We start from the raw sequence: 25,002 nt of genomic DNA on the forward strand, positions 1-25,002 counted from the left end.
GCCTCTAACCACCCATCCTCGATCGGCGCGGTTGGCTCCGAATTAGAGGTCAAAGCCGATACGGGTGCGGCCTTTAGGGAACTGTTAGGCGACAGAGCTAGATCATGCTTGTCGTGGCAGTGCGGCGCGCTCGGTAGTGGCTCGAATCCGTCGAAGATCAAGTCCCCGCGGATGTCAGCCGTGTAGTTTAAACTTCCAAATCTGACCTGACGGCCAGGGGCATAGCTTTCGATCTGCTCCAGATGGCCAAGTGAATTGGCCCGCAGTGCAAAGCCGCCGAAGACAGGGGTCTGTCCGGGGAGACAGGTTTTACCCTGGACCACATCACTATCGATGATCGTAGGAGCCATCGAGCCTGACGGCGACGACATAGAGGAACTCTCAATGAAAGCACCAATGTCGGTGTCAAAACCGGCGGATCTCGGGTAGGGGGTCCCGAACTGTGCGTCTAGGCCGGATGGTAACAGGAGGTAAGGGACACGAAGTTTTACCCAGGTTCGGGCCCTCTCGATGGAGGTAAAACCCTACGTCCAGCTTGATTAATATTGATGATATGGGTAGTACAAGAGTAGATCTACCACGAGATCGAAGAGGCTAAACCCTAGAAGCTAGCCTATGGTCTGATTGTTGTTGTGTATGTTGTCCTATGGACTAAAACCCTCCGGTTTATATAGACACCGGAGAGGGTTAGGGTTACACAAAGTCGGTTACAATGGTAGGAGATCTGCATATCCATATCGCCAAGCTTGCCTTTCACGCCAAGGAAAGTCCCTTTCGGACACGGGATGAAGTCTTCAATCTTGTATCTTCATAGTCCAGGAGTCCGGCTGAAGGTATAGTCCGGCCATCCGGACACCCCCTAATCCAGGACTCCCTCAGAGAGCTTTATAAGAAAAGCACCACCGGATTCCTTCAAACGTGCATATCCGAAGAGGAAGGGCGGAAGCTTCTAGCAGAAATTCATGCCGGACTCGGCGGCCACCACGCCGCAGCCCGGGCACTTGTAAGCAAAGCCTTCCGTACAGGTTTTTACTGGCCTACGGCCTGGGCAGACGCACTGGACCTGGTCCAACGCTGCTTGGGTTGCCAGCTTTTTGCAAATCAAAGCCATATGCCGCCCACCACCCTCTACACAATCTCCATTACCTGGCCCTTCGCGGTCTGGGGGCTTGACATGGTTGGACCCCTTAAAGGAGGAACCCACAAGAAAAAATACTTGCTGGTCATGGTGGATAAATTCACCAAATGGATAGAAGCCAAGCCAGTTAAGACGGCCGAATCCGGACCGGTGATAGACTTCATATCCGGGGTCATACACCGTTATGGCGTCCCCCACAGCATCATCACCGATAACGGTACAAACTTCACGGCCGATGAGGTAAAACTCTGGTGCAAAAACATGGGCATCAAGCTCGATTATGCTTCCGTCTATCACCCACAAACTAACGGTCAAGTCGAACGAGCAAATGGTCTTATCATGAGCGGCATCAAACCCAGATTAGTGGGTCCCTAAAGGAATCTAACATGCACTGGGTAGAGGAGCTCGACTCCGTACTATGGGGGGCTGCGGACCATGCCGAATCGCACTACCGGATACACACCATTCTTTATGGTATACGGCGCAGAGGCGGTTCTGCCCTGTGACAAAATTCATGACTCACCTCGAGTGCGCATGTACGAAGAAAGAGAAGCCGAGCTCAATTGGCAGGACAGTCTAGACGCCCTGGAGGAGGAGAATAACGTAGCAAAAGCCCGTTCCGCATTCTATCAACAGCAGGCTCGAAGATCCCAAAGCAGAGAAATACGGGCCAAAACTTATAACGTTGGCGAATTAGTTCTACGCCTACCGGAGAAGAAAAAGGACAAACTCAATCCCAAATGGGAGGGTCCCTTCATTATTGACCAAGTTCTGACTGGTGGGGCGTACCGTCTGCGGGATGCATCGGATAACCGACTCGAGCCGAACCCATGGAACACAGCCAGACTCCAAAGATTCTATGCCTAGCGCCGGACTCTGTGTTCGTCTCCTTCCTCTGTCCATTTTTATACACTATCTGTCTTTTATTTCTCTCCTCCTCCCCTTATTTTCTCTCACAGCCTTGAAGGGCCAAATTGTGCCTTGTTTGCACACAACTGACGCGCTATCCGCGCTCATTATACCTGGGGGCTTCTTTCACAGAAGCTTATTTATTTATACGGGCTTCATGCCCAGCACATGTGTCATCCTTCCGCATGTACCTTTTATTCACCATTATATGCATAGATATGACTTAAGTTTTGGCCAAGCTGGGTTGCCTGGCTCTTGTATTTATGCCCTACGTTCCCGTTAATTCGGCTAGGGCATAAGGGGAGCACCTCTGCGATTGTTACTGCCTGGTCAGCCGGATGTGTACCTCAGATTGGGTGAAGCCGAAAGCTAGCGTTCTTAAGGGAATATTCGGTCGGTGAACAAAAGACGACTTTTTTTTACCTATTTTCTATATATGCCCCTAGATGTTTTTTGCTGCGATTCTTTTCGCAGTCCGGACATGCACTTTAGGGCATGCATACCCAAGGAAAGGAACCCCTAACGGAACTATTCTCCCTAGAAGATGTTTCTTACTAACCATGTAATATAACATAACTAGTTGGGCACTTGTCTGTTCAAGCACTAATGACCCCTATGCCTGATTTCCAAGCATGCCCCAGTTCTTATATAACCGAGAGGGTATTCGGATACACTCCGGACTATCGGGTCCTGAGGTTGAAGCGAAAAGGTCCGCCATGACAAATGATCTACAATCCGACTAAAAGGCATTATACATGTAATTTTAATTACATAGTCAACTGGATTGGCTAAATTCCTCTTCTGTACCATCCAACAGGCTGTCTAGTCTACAATCCTGTTGGGAATACTTTGCGGCCAATTCTACTTGCTCGCACACTAGGCTAACAGGGATCTCTTTCCCATCGGGCCCCACAGGTCCGACCTCGGCCATGTGGTTTGGGTCAGCCTTGGTATACCATGTCTTCACCATGGCCCAGGCTTCCCTGGCACCTTGACGGCAGGCTGATATCTTCCACAATCGAAAGCGCCGTCGTGCTCCCTTCAGCTTCTCTGCAAGCTCTCCAAGGCCTTCGGGCACAGAGACGGATGGCCACAAGGCCTGGGCAATGCCTTGCATCGCCTGCCGAACTCACTCGTGCAGCTGTAAAAGCTCGGGCAGAAGATCACCCGAAGACCCGGGCATTTCTTCTGCAGGACGACATGTTAGAATACCTACAGACGTAGCTCTGTTAGTCCACTTCTTCGCCGAACTCTTCTTAAAAGTTCGTTCAAGCACTTACTGAAAATGCCGCGTCGAAGCCGCTGATTCTCCTTCACGGAGTCTGACAGTTGGGCACGAACATCCTTTAGTTCCACGCCCAGCTGGGTGTTGGCATCCTGGAGATTATTCTTCTCCTGCCTAACCCTCGTAAGCACACTCTCGCCAGCCTTTAGCCGGCGTAGGAGATGTTGCTCATCCGGATTTCCTCCGGCGTCATCTACAACTTCATTGTCAGATTTGCACATATTCCGCACTTTATATGGTATCTATCATTTTAAATATGTGTTACCAGAGGGGGTCTTCTTGGACTTCTCTTCCGCGGCCAGTGCAGCCTGAAGTTGGGCTTTGCACTCTTCAAGCTCATGGGACAGTTGGGTATTCTTTTCTGTAAGAACCTACATAACCAATGATCCTTAAATCAGTTATTCTAACCGTTTCAAGTCTCAGGGGCTACTGATATATATAATCATCAAATTTTCTCACATGTATGTCCTTTACATACTGATCCGTGGCTCTGGCTAGACCATTTTGAGCAGCATGGAGGTACACGTCTCCCGAGTTGAAGGCATCAAATGCCTCTTGGGAGAAACAAGCGTCACGGAGAACGGCTCGGCGACACCTGTGGTTCATGGCGCTCTCCACCTCGGAATTTGTGGCGTACAGTCTGTCCGCATCCTCTGTCGGAGGAGCATCCGGCGTGCGCCTCGTATTCGCTTCCGCTTCCGGGTCCGGCCTTGGAGTCTGACTGGTGGAGGCATGATTGGCGACCTCTCCGGATATAGTCCGGCGAGCATTCTTCTTACTAAGAAAGTGCGGGCGTTAATATGCCTTTAAAGAATGATATCATGGAGTAAGGCGGCGTGCCATACCGCTGCGCCAGTGTCTCAGTTCGGACTGCATTTCTTTTCAGCCTGCCCGGCCTCACAGCCCCTTGTTGGCTAGTCGCTGCGGGCTCGACATGACATCCCAAGGGCCTCCCCTACAAAACACCGTTGGTATACGGTAAGCAAAGTACACAAGGACGGATCCTTTTCAAAATATCGGGACTTCGGTCTCAGTTACCTGTGAAGCTGGGAGCAGCCCAGGGTAATCGGCCGTAATGGCTACCAAGGCATTATCGCTGCTTAATTGGTAAAATACCCTAGCAATTAGCTCCACAGATATGTCCGGATCCTCTTAGGAGGCCGGGTCGAGGGACCACTCCGGATCCTCTGGTTGTGGAGGCGGGCTGTTGATCTCCCTTACAGCCTTACACAGCTCCTGCGTTGAAATCGCAAGGTAAAATACTTAACTATGGGGATATGGAACGGATGGGCATGAAAAGTGTCGACTTACCCAGCCCAGAGGATTGCACATAGAAAATCCGCCCTGTGGATTGACACGGAGGAATTCCTCCTCTTCTCCCTTGTACAAATCGGACAAGATTTTTGCTAGAGCAGCGGTCGAGTCCGGCCCCTTGCGGCCGCAGCGGGTGGCGTCATCCTCCCCGTTGAAATCCCACATGGGGTGGCCTCGATATTGAAGCGGCTGCACCCCCTGCAGAACGCATATCGCCATGACTTCGATCATGGTCAGTCCTGATTGAGCCAATAACTTTATCTGGCTCATCAGGTAAAGAACATTGCTGTCATCTTCCTCCTGGGGGCTCCGTGGACGCCATCTCAGGCGCTTCTTCAAAGGAGCATTATCGAACTTAGGAAGGCCGATCCGAGAAGGATCCAGAAGGGGGACGTCTTCTATATAAAACCATTCCGAAGACCAGTCTTCGGACGTCTTCTTCGGGGTTCCGGATAGATATCCGGTCCCGACGATGCGCCACACTTCGGCTCCGTCCACTTGATATATTGACCCCCTCTGAGAATGGGGCACAAGGCAGAACAGCTTCTTCCACAGTGCGAAATGAGCCTCGCAGCCCAAAAACAGCTCGCAAAGGGCTATGAAGCCCGCGATATGCAGTATGGAGGCAAGCGTAAGGCTGTGCAACTGGAGGCCGTAGAAATCCAGGAGCCCCCGGAGAAACAGATGAATTGGAAATCCGAGTCCTCTTATCAAATAAGGGACAAGGCATACCCGCTCTCCCTTAGAGGGATTGGGAAGGCTCTCCGCTTTCTCTCCGCCATTGTAGGTGGCGAGCCCGGCTCGAACCGGGACCATATACGCTGGGGGGAGAAACCCCTGGGTCTGAAGATCCACTAGTTGGCTGTGCGGGACGGAACACCTCTCCCAATCTCCGGGCTTGGGGCTGGAGGAACTAGAGGAGGAGCTGCGTCGACCGGCCATGATGGAATGGAGTGCTTCCGGGTGCGCTCCGATGAATGCTCACTAAGGGAGGAGGGTGTGGTTTGGATCTGAATCCTCGTCTCTTTAATAGACAGCTCATTTGCATAGCTAGGGGGGTATGTGTAAAAACACCCTGGCTCTTCACATTCGCTTGACACGTGGAAGGTGGCCATTATTGGGCGTGGAAGCCAAGGAGCGCAGCAGTTACAAGGAGCCGGACACTATTTAACAAGTATTCGGAATTTGGAGAAGAACCCGCCTTGCAATGCCGAAGACAATCTGTGCGTCGGGCTCATCGTCATTGAAGCCTGGTTCGGGGCTACTGAGGGAGTCATGGATTAGGGGGTGTCCGGACAGCCGGACTATAACCTTTGGCCGGACTGTTGGACTATGAAGATACAAGATTGAAGACTTCGTCCTATGTTCGGATGGGACTTTCCTTGGCGTGGAAGGCAAGCTTGGCAATACGGATATGTATATCTCCTTCCTTGTAACCGACTCTGTGTAACCCTAGCCCCCTCCGGTGTCTATATAAATCGGAGGGTTTAGTCCGTAGGACAACAACAATCATACCATAGGCTAGCTTCTAGGGTTTAGCCTCTCCGATCTCGTGGTAGATCAACTCTTGTAATACTCATATCATCAAGAATAAATCAAGCAGGACGTAGGGTTTTACCTCCATCAAGAGGGCCCGAACCTGGGTAAAACATCATGTCCCTTGCCTCCTGTTACCATCCGCCTTAGACGCACAGTTCGGGACCCCCTACCCGATATCTGCCGGTTTTGACACCGACAGTCGAGGTGAAGATACCCCGAACAAACCCCTCAAAGGATTGTTTTCCATAGTAACAAGTGACAATAAATTTTAGCACACTATATAAATGTTTCCTTACCAAATTCCACTTACCAAAAGCACTTCACTCCCCGACAACGGCACCAGAAAATAGCCTTGATGACCCACAAGTACAGGGGATCAATTGTAGCTCTTTCCGATATGTAAGAGTGTCGAACCCAACGAGGAGCAAAAGGAAATGACAGGTGGTTTCCAGTAAGGTAATGTCTGCAAGTGCTGAAATTGTAAGTAGCAGAGTAGTTTGATAGCAAGGTAATTTGTAACGAGCAAGTAACGAAAGTAATAACAAAAGTGCAGCAAGGTAGCCCAATCCTTTTGAGGCAAATGACAGGCCAAAATGGTCTCTTATGATAAGCAAAGCGTTCTTGAGGGTACACGGGAATTTCATCTAGTCACTTTCATCATGTTGGCTTAATTCGTGTTCGGTACTTTGATAATTTGATATGTAGGTGGACCGGTGCTTAGGTGTTGTTCTTACTTAAACAAACCTCCTACTTATGATTAACCCACCCGCAAGCATCCGCAACTACGAGAAAAGTATTAAGAATAAATTCTAACCTAACATTAAACTTTTGGATCCAATCGGTCCCTTACGGAATATCGCATAAACTGAGGTTTAAGCTTCTATCACTCTCGAAACCCACCATCTAATTGCTACTCCTCAATGCATTCTCTTAGTCCCAAATATGGTGAAGTGTCATCTAATCGATGTTCACATGACACCACTAAGGGAATCACAACATACATACTATCAAAATATCGAACACATATCAAGTTCACATGATTACTTGCAACATGATTTCTCTCGTAACCTCAAGAACAAAAGTAACTACTCACAAACGATAATCATGCTCAAGATCAGAGGAGTATTAGGATCTGAACATATAATCTTCCACCAAATAAACCATATAGTAATCAACTACAAGATGTAATCAACACTACTAGTCACCCACAAGCACCAATCTATAGTTTCGGTAACAAGATTGAAACCAAGAGATGAACTAGGGTTTGAGAGGAGATGGTGTTGTTCAATATGTTGATGGAGATTGCCCTCCCCAAGATGGGAGAGTTGTTGGTGATGATGATGATGATGATTTCCCCCTCCGGAGGGAAGTTCCCCTGGCGAAATCGCTCCGCGGGAGGACAAAAGTGCTCCTGCCCAAGTTCCGCCTCGAGACAGTGGCGCTCCGTCCCGAAAGTCCTCTCCTTATTTTTTCTAGGTCAAAATGACTTATATACCAGAAGATGGGCACCGGAGGTGGGCCTGGGTGAGCACAACCCACCAGGGCACGCCTAGGCTCCCTGGCGCGCCCAGGTGGGTTGTGCCCACCTGGTGGGCCCCCTCTGGTAGTTATTTGCTCCAATATTCCTCAAATATTCCATAACAATTCTCCGTGAAGTTTCATCTCATTTGGAGTTGTGCAGAATAGGTGGCCTGATGTAGCTTTTCGAGGTTCAAATTTCCAGCTGCCGGAATTCTCCCTCTTTGTGTATACCTTGCATATTATGAGAGAAAAGGCATTAGAATTACTCCAAAAACCATTATTATGGATAAAAACATTATAAATAACAGTAAGAAAACATGATGCAAAATGAACGTATCAGCAATACATCAAGATCGTGACATCTCAAGAACACGAGAGAGAGCGAGAGAGCGCGCGCGCGAGAGAGAGAGAGAGAGAGAGAGAGAGAGAGATTAAACACATAGCTACTGGTACAAACCCTCAGCCCCGAGGGTGGACTACTCCCTCCTCATCGTGGTGGCCGCCGGGATGATGAAGATGGCCATCGGAGATGATTCCCCCCTCCGGCAGGGTGCCGGAAAGGCTCTAGATTGGTTTTTGGTGGCTATAGAGCCTTGCGACTACGGAACTTCTGATCTAGGTTAACCCCTGATGGTTTCTCTATTTATAGGATTTTTTGGCATCAGTTTCACGCGAAGATGGGCCTCGAGGTGAGCATAACCCACCGGGGCAAGCTAGGCCCACCAGGCGTGCCCTGGTGGGTTGTGCCCTCCTCGTGGCTCTTCTGGCCCTCCCAGGAAGCTTCGGGAGTCTCTTTTGTTCCAGAAAAAATCGTCAAAAAGTTTCAGCTCATTTGGAGAACTTTCATTTCTGCACAAAAAACAACACCACGGTAGTTCTGCTAGAAACATCGTCATTCTGAGTTAGTTCCATGCAAATCTTACCAAAACAATATAAAATTGTTGTAATCATGGCATGAATACTCCATAAATTATAGATACGTTGGAGACGTATCAGGGGTCGGCGTTGGAGATGCCTTAAAATGAATCTTAGGGTTGTACGCCTTACATAGCTCCATCCCACCGCACTACCTCACTTTATATCCCAACTAAAGTTTCATCGCAGACCGAAACATGTATCTAAACTTTCGTGGTAGACCGAAATATGTTGTGTGAAATGTTCAATTTTGAATAGTAGGCTAGTGGTAGGACACGGATTTGGTTAGCATGGTTCCCCGCGCACCCTTTATGAATAGTAAATTCAAAAAATACTAGAAAAATAGAAAATTAGTTTTTGTAACATACATAAACAACCGGTATACTCACATATGAAGTTTCACAAAGAAATCACATCCATGGTAATCTGGGCAAAAATGACAAAATTGAAGCTATATTAAAAAACAATGTTTCATAAATAGTATGGTCCCAATTGTATTTTATTCAATAAAAAATACCATGGGTGTCAATATATCATGAAAGTTCACATGTGAGTAGAATGGTCGACTAAGTTTCATACGTTGAAATTTCAGAATTAAAAAAATCCATTATTTTTTCTAAATTTACTATCCATGTGGATGCGCGTGGAATCATTGTTATTAGTGTTGGAAAAGTCACACAATTTGGTATTCTCTTGAGCCATCGTGACACAGCAAGTAATCCAACACACAAGCAAACAAAACGCAAACGAAAAGACGAATGGAAGAAGGGCTAAGAAAATGGCAAATTGTTTCGAAAATCATTTTAGAAGTGGGGGAGAGGAAAACGAGAGGCAAATGGCGAATAATGTAATGCAAGAGATGAGAGTTTATGGTGGGTACTTGGTGGGCTTGACTTGGCGTAGATCTCCCCGGCAACAGCGCCAGAAATTCTTCCTGCTACTTCATGAGCTTGCATTGGGTTTTTTCCCTTGAAGAGGAAAGGGTGATGCATCACAATAGAGATAAGTATTTCCCTTAGTTAAGAACCAAGGTATCAATACAGTAGGAGAAGAACGCACAAATCACCAATACCTGCACAAACAATCAAACACTTGCACCCAACGCGATAAAGGGGTTGTCAATCCCTTCATGATCACTTGCAAAGGTGAGATCTGATAGAGATAGATAAATAAAACTAAACAAAAGACAACTTTTTTGGGTTTTTGGTTTATAGATCTGAAAGTAAAAGATTGCAAAATAGTAGTTCGGAAACTAATGTGATGGAAAATAGACCTGGGGGCCATAGGTTTCACTAGAGGCTTCTCTCTTGAAGGCAAATAATACGATGGGTGAACATATTACTCTCGAGCAATTGATAGAAAAGCGCGAAGTTATGACGGTATCCAAGGCAATGATTATGTAATATAGGCATCACGTCCGTGTCAAGTAGACTGACTGCTGCCTGCATCTACTACTATTACTCCACACATAGACCGACTCCTGCCTTCATCTAGAGTATTAAGTTCATGCAGAATAGAGTAACGCTTTAAGTAAGATGACATGATGTAGAGGAATAAACTCAAGCAATATGAAACCCCATCTTTTTATCCTCGATGGCAACAATACAATACGTGCCTCGCTACCCCTACTGTGTCACTGGGTGAGGACACCGCAAGATTCAACCCAAAGCTAAGCACTTCTCCCAGTGCAAGAAAAACCAATCTAGTTGGCCAAACTAAACCGATAGTTCGAAGAGAATGACAAAGATATCAGATCATGCATATAAGAATTCAGAGAACATTCAAATAATATTAATAGATAATCTGATCATAAATCCACAATTCATCATATCTCGACAAACACACCGTAGAAGAAGATTACACCGGATAGATCTCCACGAACATCGAGGAGAACATGGTATTGAGAATCAAAGAGAGAAGAAGCTATCTAGCTGCTAGCTATGGACCCGTAGGTCTGAGGTAAACTACTCACGGTTCATCGTAAGGGCAATAGAGTTGATGTAGATGCCCTCCGTGATCGAATCCCCCTCCGGCAGGATGCCGGAAAGGCCCCAAGATGGGATCTCACGGGAACAGAAGGTTACGACGGTGGAAAAGTGTTTTCATGGATGCTTCTGGAGGTTCAGGAATATATGTGAATACATAGGAGGAAGAACTAGGTCAGGGGAGTCTCGAGGAGCCCATAAGGTAGGGGGGGCGCGCCCTCCACCCTTGTCGCCGCCTCGTGGCTCTTCTGACTTGGACTCAAAGTCTCCTGGATGTCTTTTGGTCTAAGAAAAATCATCGTGAAAGTTTTACTCCATTTGATATTCCTTTTCTGTGAAGCTAAAAGATAAGGAAAAACAGAAACTGGCAGTGGCTCTACGTTAATAGGTTAGTACCAAAAATAATATAAAATAGCATATTAATGCATATAAAACATCCAAAATAGATAATATTATAGCATGGAACAATAAAAAATAATGGATATGTTAGAGACGTATCAACCACCTCATACGCGTTGCTGCCCTATCCTGCCACATCGCTATCGCCATCTGTGTCATCGTTGTTGTGGTCCCTCAAGCAGTAGAAGGGCACTAGATGGCCGCAACAACCTTGTCTAGTATCTGCCTGTCACTCATGGAGGAGTCGCTATGCCTCCTGCTGCGTAGTGCGGACGACCACCGCAGCCAATGCCAATGGCAACGGCAGGGCCCTAGTAGCGGCCTTGCCCCTACTGCTACTCGTGATGGAGATGTTGTTGGGAAACGTAGCATGCAATTTCAAAAATATTCCTACGCTCACGCAAGATCTATCTAGGAGATGCATAGCAACGAGAGCGGGAGAGTGTGTCTACGTACCCTCGTAGATCAAAAGCGGAAACGTTTGACAATGCAGTTGATGTAGTCGAACTTCTTCTCATTCCGATCGATCAAGTACAAATCGTACGACACCTTCGAGTTCTGCACACGTTCACCTCGATGACATACCTCGAACTCTTGATCCAACAAAGTGTTGAGGAAGTAGATGAGTTTCGTTAGCACGATGGCGTGGTGATAGTGATGGTGAAGTGATCCGCGCAGGGCTTCGCCTAAGCACCGCGAGAATATGACTAAGGGTGTAATCTGTGGAGGGGGCGCCGCACACAGCTAACAGATGTTGTTCTATGTTCTAGGCACCCCTCCCCATGTATATTTAGGTGGGAGAGGGAGGGGAGCAGCAAGGGGGCGCCCCAAGTAGGAGGAATCCTACTTTGGCGCCTCCGTAATTCGGCCTCGCCCTTCCATTAGTTCCCGGGGGGGGGGGGGGGGAGGAAGGAGGAGGGAGGAGGGAAGGAAGGGGGAGGCCGAATCCCCCCTTCCTTCTCTCTTCCACTATTTCTTTCTCCTCTGGTTCGGCCCATATGGGGGGCGCAGCAGCCCCTGCTGGCTTCTGTGTTTCCCCTCTTGGCCCATTAGCCCCATATATTTTGCCGGGGGTGCCCGGAACCCCTTCCGGTGACCCGATATGTACCCGGTACCCTCCGGAACATTTCCAGTGTCCGAATACTATCATCCTATATATCAATCTTTAACTCTCGACCATTTTGAGACTCCTCGTCATGTCCGTGATCTCATCCGGGACTCCGAACAACATACGGTCACCAAATCACATAACTCATATAATACAAAATCGTCATCAAACTTTAAGCGTGCGGACCCTACGGGTTCGAGAACTATGTAGACATGACCGAGACACATCTCCGGTCAATAACCAATAGAGGAACCTGGATGCTCATATTGGATCCTGCATATTCTACGAAGATCTTTTATCGGTCGAACATTTATGACCACATAGACAATTCCCTTTGTCCATCGGTATGTTACTTGCCCGAGATTCGATCGTCAGTATCTTCATACCTAGTTCAATCTCATTGCTGGCAAGTCTCTTTACTTGTTCTGTAATACATCATCCTGCAACTAACTCATTAGTCACTTTGCTTGCAAGGCTTCTTATGATGTGTGAGGGAGTCTTGTATTAGGGGGGTCCTCGGACAGCCGGACTATATACTTTGGCCAGACTGTTGGACTATGAAGATACAAGATTGAAGACTTCGTCTCGTGTCCGGGTGGGACTCTCCTTTGCATGGAAGGCAAGCTTGGCAATTCGGATATGTAGATCTCCTCCCTTGTAACCGACTCTGTGTAACCGTAGCCCCCTCCGGTGTATATAAACCGGAGGGTTTAGTCCGTAGGACAACAACAATCATAATCATAGGCTAGCTTCTAGGGTTTAGCCTCTACGATCTCGTGGTAGATCAACTCATTTAATACTCATATCATCATGATCAATAAAGCGGGATGTAGGGTATTACCTCCATCGAGAGGGCCCGAACCTAGGTAAACATTGTGTCCCCTGCCTCCTGTTACCATCCGCCTTAGACGCACAGTTAGGGACCCCCTACCCAAGATCCGCCGGTTTTGACACCAACATTGGTGCTTTCATTGAGAGTTCCACCGTGCCGTCATGATAAGGCTAGATGGCTCGTATTGTTGTCAAGGACAACATCACCTCGGGGGGAGCCCTGGCTGTAGGCCAAACCCTCTGACTGGGCGGCTTCGTCATGACCGCTAGTTCGGTCGTCACGCCGATGATGACTTCTCGGGTCATCAAAAATAGCCTCCACGTCGGCTCCGAATTCTCCGAGTAGATGGATCCAATAGAGCTCTCTTCCTTGAACGAGCTCTTGGATCACATCGCCGCCCTGGGAGTTGCTACGGACTACGATTGGATCAGGCTTAAACCCGACCAAAGGGAGATTAACTCTCCACCAGTCACCCATCAGATAGCGGTGGTGGAGGAACAATGTAGCGATTCTTCCTTTATTTTGAGGACAAACTATGTCCGGATTTCTGAGCTCTCCGAGCCGGATACCCGTCCACGGGAGGACATGGCCCAAGCTTCGAACCTATAATTAGACAGCGGGCCAGGTCTATTGGGCAATATCCCGGAGCCCGAACTGTTAAGCTCGGAGACTCCTCCGCCCCTGGGCTTCAGATCGGGTCAGAGTTCGGACCTAAATCTACCCACCCACCCAGACTCAAGTGATCTTTCCCACATTACACAAGAGCCCCAAGAGACAGTACATCACTATTGGGCCAGATTCCTCCTTGTAATGAGCAAGGTCAATGATTGTCGCGAGGAAGATGCAATTTCATTCTTTTGCAAAAATTGCACGGACAAGGGAATCCTCAACGCCATAAGTCGCCATGACATAGCACACTTTGATGACTTGGCGGCCATAGTACGGAAGTACTGTGCGATGGAAAGCGCCTGGAAAACCCAAACAAAATTATAGGACCCTCCGGCTCTCACTAAACCCCCCGCCCGAACTAAAAGGGTGTACTCTCGTAAGTCACCCGATTCAATTACAAAGAAACCAAAGCCCACTACAGGGCATGGAACTGTATTGGAGGGATGGCTCAATGGGCCATGAAAAATTCACAGTACATCGGATACCATGCCAACACACAACCTTAGAGCATGTTGGATACTCCGGCAGGTGGCCAAGAGCGGCGAGGATATCCTCACCAACAATACAACAGAGCACCATCATGTGGAAAATAACAACACAGTATTGACAGTCTTCGAGACCTTCGCCTCAAATAATAGGCACAAGTGAACACTCCGCAGCCTTGCCGAAGTCTACCATGTTGCAGCAATAAATCAATGGAACGACACGGCCATAACCTTCAATGCCAGTGACGAACCTCAATTCCGAAGAGCCCGAGCACCAGCCGCTTTGGTCCTTAGTCCAATTGTGGACGGCTTCCGGCTTACTAAAGTGCTCATGGACGGTGGCAGCGGATTAAACCTCATATACGAGGAAACTCTTAGCAAGATGGAAATAGACAAGATCCGCATTGAGCAAAGCAGCACAACCTTCAGAGGAATCATCCCTAGTCGGGAGGCACGATGTGCGGGAAAAATCACACTAGATGTGGTATTCGGCACGCCGGAGAACTATAGGTCCGAAGAAATCACATTCCAGGTGGCCCCGTTTAGTAGCAGATACCATGCCCTTTATGGGAGGGAGGCATTCGCGATCTTCCAAGCTATACCCCATTATAGGTACATGAAGCTCAAAATGCCCGGGCCCAATGGAATAATAACTCTGGCTAGTGATCCGCACATAGCACTCCGTGCCGAAAATAAACCGCCGCACTAGCCCTCGAGGCGTTATCCGAAGCCCTGGCGACCGAAGAACTAACTGCGCTGCGCTCCATAATGGACAGGGACGACGTGATACTCGACAAAAGACCCAAGTCCACCTCTTCTAAACCAACGGACGAAATAGTCAAATTCCAGGTCCACCCAACGGACCCTACAAAAACAGCATCCATCGGGGCACAGCTGAACCCCACAACAGACGCCGCACTGCGGGAGTTCTTGCGCGAGAATTGGGACATCTTCGCGTGACATCCTTCAGACATGCCAGGAATTCCACGCAGGCTGGCCGAGCATAGCCTTAACATTCTAAAAGGGTTCAAGCCGGTCATGCAGACTCTTCGGCGTTTCTCTAAGCCCAAGCGGCAAGCCATGGGAGAAGAGCTAGCCAAGTTACTCGAGGTCGGATTCATTAGAGAAATAAAACCTCCAGACTGGCTAGCAAACCTGGTGATGGTACCAAAGAAGGACAAATCCTGGCGCCTATGTGTCGATTTCAAGGACCTTAACAAGGCTTGCCCCAAGGATCCCTTCCCACTCCCCCGCATCGATCAAATTATCGATGCTACCGCAAGACACGACTCATTGTGCTTCCTCGACGCATACTCCGGATACCATCAAATTAAGATGGTGGAGCCCGATCAAGCCGCAACGGCATTCATCACTCCATACGGCCCCTTCTGTTTTAACACCATGCCTTTCGGGCTCAAAAACGCCGGTGCAACCTATCAACGCATGATTCAGACATGCCTGGAAACACAAATCGGCAAAACAGTGGAGGCATACATCGACGATGTGGTCATTAAAACAAGACACATCGAATCCTTAATAGACGACTTGAGGTTCACGTTCGACAACCTCCGAACATATAACATCAAGCTCAATCTGGAAAAATGCATTTTCAGCGTGCCCACCGGAAAGCTCTTGGGCTTCATCGTTTCCAATAGAGGTATCGAAGCAAATCCGGCTAAAATCTGAGCTTTGTCACAGTTGGCTAGCCCAACAGACCTCAAGCAAATCCAGAAGTTAACTGGATGCGTGGCTGCCTTAAGCCGCTTCATCTCCCGATTAGGAGAAAAGGCACTACCCCTTTATCGCCTTCTTCAACGCACCGAACACTTCGAGTGGACGGATGCGGCCACGGCCGGATTGGAAGAAATAAAAGCCGTATTGGCCAGCAACCCATTCTTGGCCGCGCCAAATGTCGGCGAACCAATGCTGTTATATATAGCGGCAACACACCAAGTTGTAAGCGCAGTGCTCGTCGCTGAACGAGAGACGGACGGACATAAGTTCCCGCTTCAAAAGCCGGTATACTATGTATCCACTGTCCTCACTCCATGTAAATCATGGTACCCACATTATCAAAAGATAGCATACATGGTCTTCATGGCATCCCGGAAACTACGACACTACTTTCAAGAGTGTTCAATTACGGTGGCCTCCGAAGTACCACTCAACGACATAATAAATAACCGCGATGCCACGGCCGGATTGCTAAATGGGCCATCGAGCTCCTCCCGTTTGACATAACATACAAACCACAGGGAGCCATTAAGTTGCAAGTACCGGCTGATTTTGTCGCCGAATGGACGGAAGCCGAACTCCCTAAAGAGTACGGCGCGTACTCCAATTGGATCATGCACTTCGATGGCTCTAAGATGCTGGCGGGTCTGGGGGCAGGCGTCGTCCTGACATCCCCCACCGGAGATACAGTCCAATATGTACTCCAAATATTATACACGGACTCCAACAATGCAGTAGAATATGAGGCCCTGTTGCATGGTCTCCGGATGGCAGTCTCCATGGGCATTCAACGCCTAGAGGTGCGTGGGGATTCGAACCTCACAATATCTCAAATAAATGGAGACTTTGACGCCAAGGACCCAAAAATGGCGGCTTACCACAACGCCGTCCTCAAAATGTCAGCTCGGTTCGAGGGGCTTGAATTCCACCATGTGGTCCGGGAAAACAATCAAGCGACGGATATCCTCGCCCGCATCGGCGCTAGGCGTGACCCTGTCCCACCTAACATCTTCTTGGAAAGGCTCTCTGTGGTATGGGAAGGAGAGACCAGCAACAACAGTCCAGACCCGACCACAACGCCAGATACCGAACACTCTGACGTAATCGGAGGCTCTGCCACCGAAATAACACCTTCGGCCCACGTGATTATGGCTATAATCGCCCTGTGGACAGAACCCTTCTTGGCTTACCTAACTAGGCAAGAACTCCCCGATGACCCAAACGAGGCACGTTGCGTTGTGCGGCGGTCTAAAGCCTACAAGGTCCACGAGGGAGAGCTTTATAAGAAAAGTGCTACCGGAGTACTTCAAAGGTGCATCTCCAAAGAGGAAGGACGGCAACTTTTGGCAGAAATTCATGCTGGACTTGGCGGCCACCATGCTGCAGCTCGGGCCCTTGTAAGCAAGGCCTTCTATACAGGTTTTTACTGGCCGACGGCCCGAGCAGACGCATCGGACCTTGTTCAACGTTGCGTCGGTTGCTAGCTTTTTGCAAACCAAAGCCATATGCCGCCCACCGCTCTCCAAACAATCCCCATTACTTGGCCCTTCGTGGTCTGGGGGCTTGACATGGTCGGACCCTTAAAGGGGGAAGCCACAAGAAAAAATACCTATCGGTCATGGTGGATAAATTCACCAAATGGATAGAAGCCAAACCAGTTAAAACGGCCGAGTCCGGACCAGTGATAGACTTCATATCCGGGGTTGTACACCGTTACGACGTCACCCATAGCATCATCACCGATAACGGCTCAAACTTTACAGCCAACGATGTAAAAACTTGGTGCAGCAAAATGGGTATTAAGCTCGATTATGCCTCTGTCTATCACCCGCAAACTAATGGTCAAGTCGAGCGAGCAAATGGTCTTATCATGAGCGGCATTAAACCCAGATTAGTGCGATCGTTGAAGGAATCAGATATGCACTGGGTGGAGGAGCTTGACTCCGTACTATGGGGGCTGCGGACCACGCCGAATCGCACTACCGGATACACACCGTTCTTTATGGTGTACGGCGCAGAGGCGGTACTGCCCTGCGACATCATTCATGACTCATCTCGAGTGCGCATGTACGAAGAGAAAGAAGCCGAGCTTGATCGGCAGGACAGTTTGGACGCCCTGGAGGAGGAGCGTGACGTGGCAAAAGCCCGCTCCGCATTCTATCAGCAACAGGCTCGGCGGTATCAAAGCAGAGAGGTACGGGCCAAAACTTATAACGTTGGCGAACTCGTTCTGCACCTACCGGAGAAGAAAAAGGACAAGCTCAAGCCCAAATGGGAAGGTCCCTTCATTATTGACAAAGTTCTAACCGGTGGAGCATACCGTCTGTGGGATGCATCGGACAATCGACTCGAGCCAAACCCATGGAACACAGCCAGACTCCGAAGGTTCTACGCCTAGTGTCGGACTCTGTGTTCGTCTCCTTACCTCCGTCAATTTTTTATATATCCGTTATCTTTCTTTTCTTTCTTTTTCCCCTTTTTCTCCACGGCCTTAAAAGGTTAAAATGTGTCTTGACTACACAATCTTGACACGCTAGGCGTGCTCATTATACATGGGGGCTTCTTATACAGAAGCTTAATATAACTATGTTCCGGGCTCTATGCCCCCCGCACATGTGTTACTTTTCCACATGTACCTTTTCTTTGCCATTATATGCATCGATATGACTTAAGTTTTGGCCAAGCTGGGTTGCCTGGCTCTTGTGTTTATGCCCTACGTTCCCGTTAATTCGGCTAGGGCATAAGGGGAGAACCTCTGCGATTGTTACTGCCGGGTCAACCGAATGTGTACCTCAGACTGGGTGAAGCCGAAAGCTAGCGTTCTTAAGGGAATATTCGGTCGGTGAACAAAAGATGACTTTAAATTATTGCAATACATGCCCCCAGATGTTTATATCCCGCGTCTCTTCTCGCAGTTCAGACATGCACATTAATGCATGCGCACCCAGGGAAAGGAACCCTTAACAGAACTATTCTCCCTAGAAGATGTTTCTTACTATCCATGTAATATAACATAGCTAGTTGGGTACTTGTCTGTTCAAGCACTAATGACCCCTACGCCTGGTTTCCATGCGTACCCCGGTTTTTACATAACTGAGCGGGTATTCGGATACACTCCGGACTGCCGAGTCCGGAGGTTGAAGCGAAAAGGTCCGCCATGACAAATGATTTACAATCCGGCTAGGGACAATATATGTCACATGAAGTACACAGTCACTTAGACTGACTAAATTCTTCTTCTATACCATCCAACAGGCTGTCTAGCCTACAATCCTGTTGGGAATACTTTGCGGCTAGTTTCACCTGGTCATACACTAAACTGACGGGGATATCTTTCCCATTAGACCCCACATGTCCGACCTCGACCATGTGGTTCGGGTCAGCCTTGGTATATCGCGTCTTCACCATGGCCCAGGCTTCCCTTGCACCTTATCGGCAGGCTGATATCTTCCATAATCGGAAGCGCCGCCGTGCTCCCTTGAGCATCTCTACAAGCTCCCCCATGCCTCCTGACAGGGAGGCGGATGGCCACAAGGCTTGGGCAATGCCCTGCATCACCTGCTGAACTTGTTCGTGCAGCTGTGAGAGCTCTGGCAGAAGATCGCCCATAGATCGGGGCATCTCCTCTACAGGACGACCCGTCAGCATACCTACAGACATAACTCTGTTAGTCGATTTCTTCGCTGAACTCTATAAAAAGTTCGTTCAAGAACTTACTAAAAATGCCGCATTGAAGCCTCTTATTCTCCTTTAAGGAGTCAGCTAGCTAGGCCCGAACGTATTTCAGTTCAATTCCCAGCTGGGTATTGGCATCTTGGAGATCATTTCTCTCCTGCCTAACCCGCGTCAGCACGCGCTCGCCAGCCTCTAGCTGTCGTTGAGCATGTTGCTCATCCCCTTGCACGACCTCCGGATTCACTCTGGTGTCATCTGCAGAATCTATTGTTGGATTTTCATACATGTCGAATACTAACCGGTACATATCCTTCTTTTCGATAGGAGCAAGTGTTACCAGATGGGGCTTTCGCGGACTCCTTCATTGAGGCAACTGCAGCCCGCAGCTGGGCTTTGCACTCCTCCAGCTCTTGAGACAGCTAGGTATTATTCTCCGTAAGAGCCTACACAAATAATGATCCTTAAATCAGTTGTGTCAACTGTTTCAAGTCTCAGGGGCTACTGGTATATATAATTATCAGATTTTCTTACCCGTATATCCTTTACATACTGGTCCGTGGCTCTGGCAAGACCATTTTGCGCAGCTCGGATGTACGCGTCTCCTAAGTTGAAGGCATCAAACGCCTCTTCAAAGAAACCAGGGTCGCGGAGTACGGCCCGGCGGCGCCTGTGATTCATGGCACTCTCCACTTTGGAATTCGTAGCGGAAAGCCTATCCGCATCCTCTGTAGGAGGAACGTCCGGTGTTGTCCCCACATTAGCATCTGCCCCTAAGTCCGGCTCTGGAGTTCGGCTGGTGGAGGCATGGCCGACAGGCTCTCCGGGCAGGGTCCGGCGAGCGTTTTTCCTGCCAGGAACCATGGGCGTTATTATATTTTAAAGACGACAAACCACGGAGCAGGTTTTTTTTTTCATACCTCTGCGATAGCGTCTCAGTCCTGACCGCCTTCCTTTTAAGCCTATCCAGTTTCGGTGCCCCTTGCTGGTGATTCATTCCGGGTTCGGCGTGGCGTCCCGAGGGCCTTCCCTGTAGGACACCATATGTGTGTGATGAGTGAAGTGCAAAAAAGGGATCCTTCTCGGAAGTTGGGACTCCGATTTTACTTACATGCGATGCAGGGAGCATGCCCGGATAATCGGCTATGATAGCCACCAAGGCACCATCGCAACTCAACTGATAGAACGTCCTGTCGATGAGTTCCACGAATATGTCTGGATCTTCTTCGAGTCCGGGGTCGAGGGCCCGTCAGGGTCCTCTGGCTGTGGAGACGGGCTATGGACCTCCCTCACAGCTTTTCACAGTTCCTGCTATGAATTAGCAAGGTAAATACTTATAATGAAGAATGCGGGAAGATCTGGAGTAAAAGGTAGCAGCTCACCCAGTTTGGAGGGTTGTACATGGAGTATCCATCCCGTGGCTTAATACGAATGAACTCCTCTTCCTCTCCTTTTTATAAATCGGACAGTACTTTCGCTAGAGCGGTGGTGGAGTCCGGACCTTTACGGCCGCAGCGGGTGGCATCGTCTTCTCCATTGAAGTGCCACATGGGTTTCCCCCGATAATGAAGTGGCTGCACCCCCCGCATTATACATATTGACATAACCTCGATTATTGTCAGTCCTGATTTAACCAGCGTTTCTATCCTGCCCATCAGGTAAAGGACCTCTCTGCTATCTTCCCCCTGGGGGCTCCGAGGACGCCAGCTGCGGTGTTTCTTCAAAGGGGCATTATTGAACTCAGGAAGGTCCATCAGAATAGGGTCCGGAAGGGGGACGTCCTCTATATAAAACCACTCCGAAGGCCAGTCTTCGGATGTCTTCTTCGGGGTACCGGACAGGTATCCGGTCCCGGCGGTGCGCCATATTTCCGCTCCGCCCACTTGATATATTGAGTCCTTCTGTGTATGGGGTACGAGGCAGAATAGCCTTTTCCATAGCTCGAAATAAGCTTCGCAGCCCAGAAACAGCTCGCAAAATGCGACGTAGCCGGCGATGTGTAATATGGAGGCAGGGGTAAAGTTATGCAGCTGGAGGCCATAGAACTCCAGGAGCCCGCGGAGGAATGGATGGATTGGAAATCCGAGTCCCCTCAATAAGTAAGGGACAAGGCATACCCGTTCCCCCATGGACGGGTTGGGGAAGCTCTCCGCTTGCTCCCCGCCATTATAAGTGGCTAGTCTGGCTCGGACGGGGAACATATACGCGGGAGGGAGAAACCCCTGGGTCTGTAACTCTACTAATTGGCTGTGAGGGACGGAACACTTCTCCCAATTGCCTGGCTTAGCGCTACTGGAGCGAGAGGAGGAGCTGCGATGGCCGGCCATGATAGGATGGGCTTTTTTTGGGCGCGCTCCGATGGATACTCGCTATGGGAGGATGGTGTGATCTGGATCTGAGGATCCCCGTCTCTTTAAATAGGCGATTTACTCACAGGGTTAGGGTGGCAAATGTAAAAATGCCCCGACTTCTCACATTCGCTCGACACGTGGAAGATAGCTATTATTAAGACGCATAAGCCAAGGAGTGCAACATTTATGGGAAGCCGAACACTACTCGACAGGTATTCGGAATTTGGAGAAGAACCCGCCTTGCAATGCCGAAGACAATCTGCGCGCCGGACTCATCGTCATTGAAGCCTGGTTCTTGGGCTACTGAGGGAGTCCTGGATTAGGGGGTCCTCGGACAGCCGGACTATATACTTTGGTCGAACTGTTGGACTATGAAGATACAAGATTGAAGACTTCGTCCCGTGTCTGGGTGGAACTCTCCTTTGCGTGGAAGGCAAGCTTGGTAATTCGGATATGTAGATCTCCTCATTTTTAACCGACTCTGTGTAACCCTAGCCCCCTCTGGTGTCTATATAAACCGGAGGGTTTAGTCCGTAGGACAACAACAATCATAATCATAGGCTAGCTTCTAGGGTTTAGCCTCTACGATCTCATGGTAGACCAACTCTTGTAATACTCATATCATCAAGATCAATCAAGCAGGACGTAGGGTATTACCTCCATCGAGAGGGCCTAAACCTGGGTAAATATTGTATCCCCTGCCTCCTGTTACCATCCGCCTTAGACGCACAGTTCGGGACCCCCTACCCGAGATCCGCCGGTTTTGACACCGACAATGTGTATTACCGAGAGGGCCCAGAGATACCTCTCTGATACTCGGAGTAACAAATCCTAATCTCGATCTATGCCAACCCAACAAACACCTATGGAGATACCTGTAGAGCATCTTTATAATCACCCAGTTATGTTGTGACGTTTGATAGCACACAAGGCATTCCTACGTATCCGGGATTTGCATAGTCTCATAGTCGAAGTAATATGTATTTGACATGAAGAAAGCAATAGCAATAAAACTGAACGATCAATATGCTAAGCTAACGAATGGGTCTTGTCCATCACATCATTCTCCTAATGATGTGATCCCATTATCAAATGACAACTCATGTCCATGGTTAGGAAACCTTAACCATCTTTAATCAATGAGCTAGTCAAGTAGAGGCTCACTAGGGACACATTGTTTGTCTATGTATTCACACATGTATTAAGGTTTCCTGATCAATACAATTCTAGCATGAATAATTAACCTTTATCATGAATAAGGAAATATAAAATCACAACTTTATTATTGCCTCTAGGGCATATTTCCTTCAGTCTCCTACTTGCACTAGAGTCAATAATCTAGTTCACATCACCATGTGATTTAACACCCATAGTTCACATCGCTATGTGACCAACACCCAAAGAGTTTACTAGAGTCAATAATCTAGTTCACATCGTTATGTGATTAACACCCAAAGAGTACTAAGGTGTGATCATGTTTTGCTTGTGACAGAGGTTTAGTCAACGGGTCTGTCACATTCAGAATTGTATGTATTTTGCAAATTTCTATGTCTACAATGCTCTGCATGGAGCTACTCTAGCTAATTGCTCCCACTTTCAATGTGTATCTAGATTGAGACTCAGAGTCATCTAGATCGGTGTAAAAGCTTGCATCGATGTAACTCTTTATGACAAACTCTTTATCACCTACATAACCTAGAAATATTTCCTTAGTCCTCTAAGGATAATTATGACCGTTTTTTAGTGATCTACTCCTGGATCACTATAGTACCCCTTGCCAAACTCATGGCAAGGCACACAATAGGTCTGGTACACAGCATGGCATACTTTACAGAACCTATGGCTGAGGCATAGGGAATGACTTCCATTCTCTCTCTATTTTCTGCCGTTGTCGGGCTTTGAGTCTTACTCAACTTCACACCTTGCAACACATGCAAGAACCCTTTCTTTGACTGGTCAATTTTGAACTTCTTCAAAATCTTATCAAGGTATGTGCTTTGTGAAAGTCCTATTGAGCGTCTCGATCTATCCCTATAGATCTTGATGCCCAATATATAAGTAGCTTCACTGAGGTCTTTCATTGAAAAATTCTTATTCAAGTATCCTTTTTATGCTATTCAGAAATTCTATATCATTTCCAATCAATAATATGTCATCCACATATACTAGCAGAAATGCTACAAAGCTCCCACTCACTTTCTTGTAAATACAGGCTTCTCCGAAAGTCTGTATAAAAAATATGCTTTAATCACCTCATCAAAGCGTATATTCCAACTCCGAGATGCTTGCACCAGTCCATAGATGGATCGCTGGAGCTTGCACACTTTGTTAGCACCTTTAGGATCGACAAAACCTTCTGGTTGCATCATATACAACTCTTCTTTAAGAAATCCATTAAGGAATGGAGTTTTGACGTACATTTGCTAGATTTCATAGTCATAAAATAAGGCAATTGCTAACATGGTTTGGACAAACTTAAGCATTGCTATGGATGAGAAAGTCTCATCATAGTCAACTCCTTGAACTTGTCGAAAACCTTTCGTGACGAGTCGAGCTTTGTAGACAGTAACATTATCATCAGTGCCAGTCTTCTTCTTGAAGATCCATTTATTCTATATGGCTCGCCGATCATCGGACAAGTCAACCAAAGTCCACACTTTGTTCTCATAGACGGATGTTATCTCAGACTTCATGGCCTCAAGCCATTAATCGGAATCTGGGCTCATCATAGCTTCTTCATAGTTCATAGGTTCGTCATGGTCTAGTAACATGACTTCCAGAACAGGGCTACCGTACCACTCTGGTGCGGAACGTGCTCTGGTTGACCTATGAGGTTCGGTAGTAACTTGACCTGAAGTTTCATGATCATCATCATTAGCTTCCTCTCTATTTGGTGTAGGCATCATGGTAACGGTTTTCTGTGATGAGCTACTTTCCAATTCGAGAGATGGTATAATTACCTCATCAAGTTCTACTTTCCTCCCACTCACTTCTTTTGAGAGAAACTTCTTCTCTAGAAAGGATCCATTCTTAGCAAAAAAGATCTTGCCTTCGGATCTATGGCAGAAGGTGTACCCAACAGTATCTTTTGGGTATCCTATGAAGACGTACTTCTCAGATTTTGGTTTGAGCTTATCAGGATGAAG

Source organism: Triticum urartu, chromosome 5A (assembly GCF_056163025.1).
Source record: "Triticum urartu cultivar PI428250 chromosome 5A, HENAU_Tu73, whole genome shotgun sequence".
In the NCBI taxonomy this organism is placed as follows: domain Eukaryota; kingdom Viridiplantae; phylum Streptophyta; class Magnoliopsida; order Poales; family Poaceae; genus Triticum; species Triticum urartu.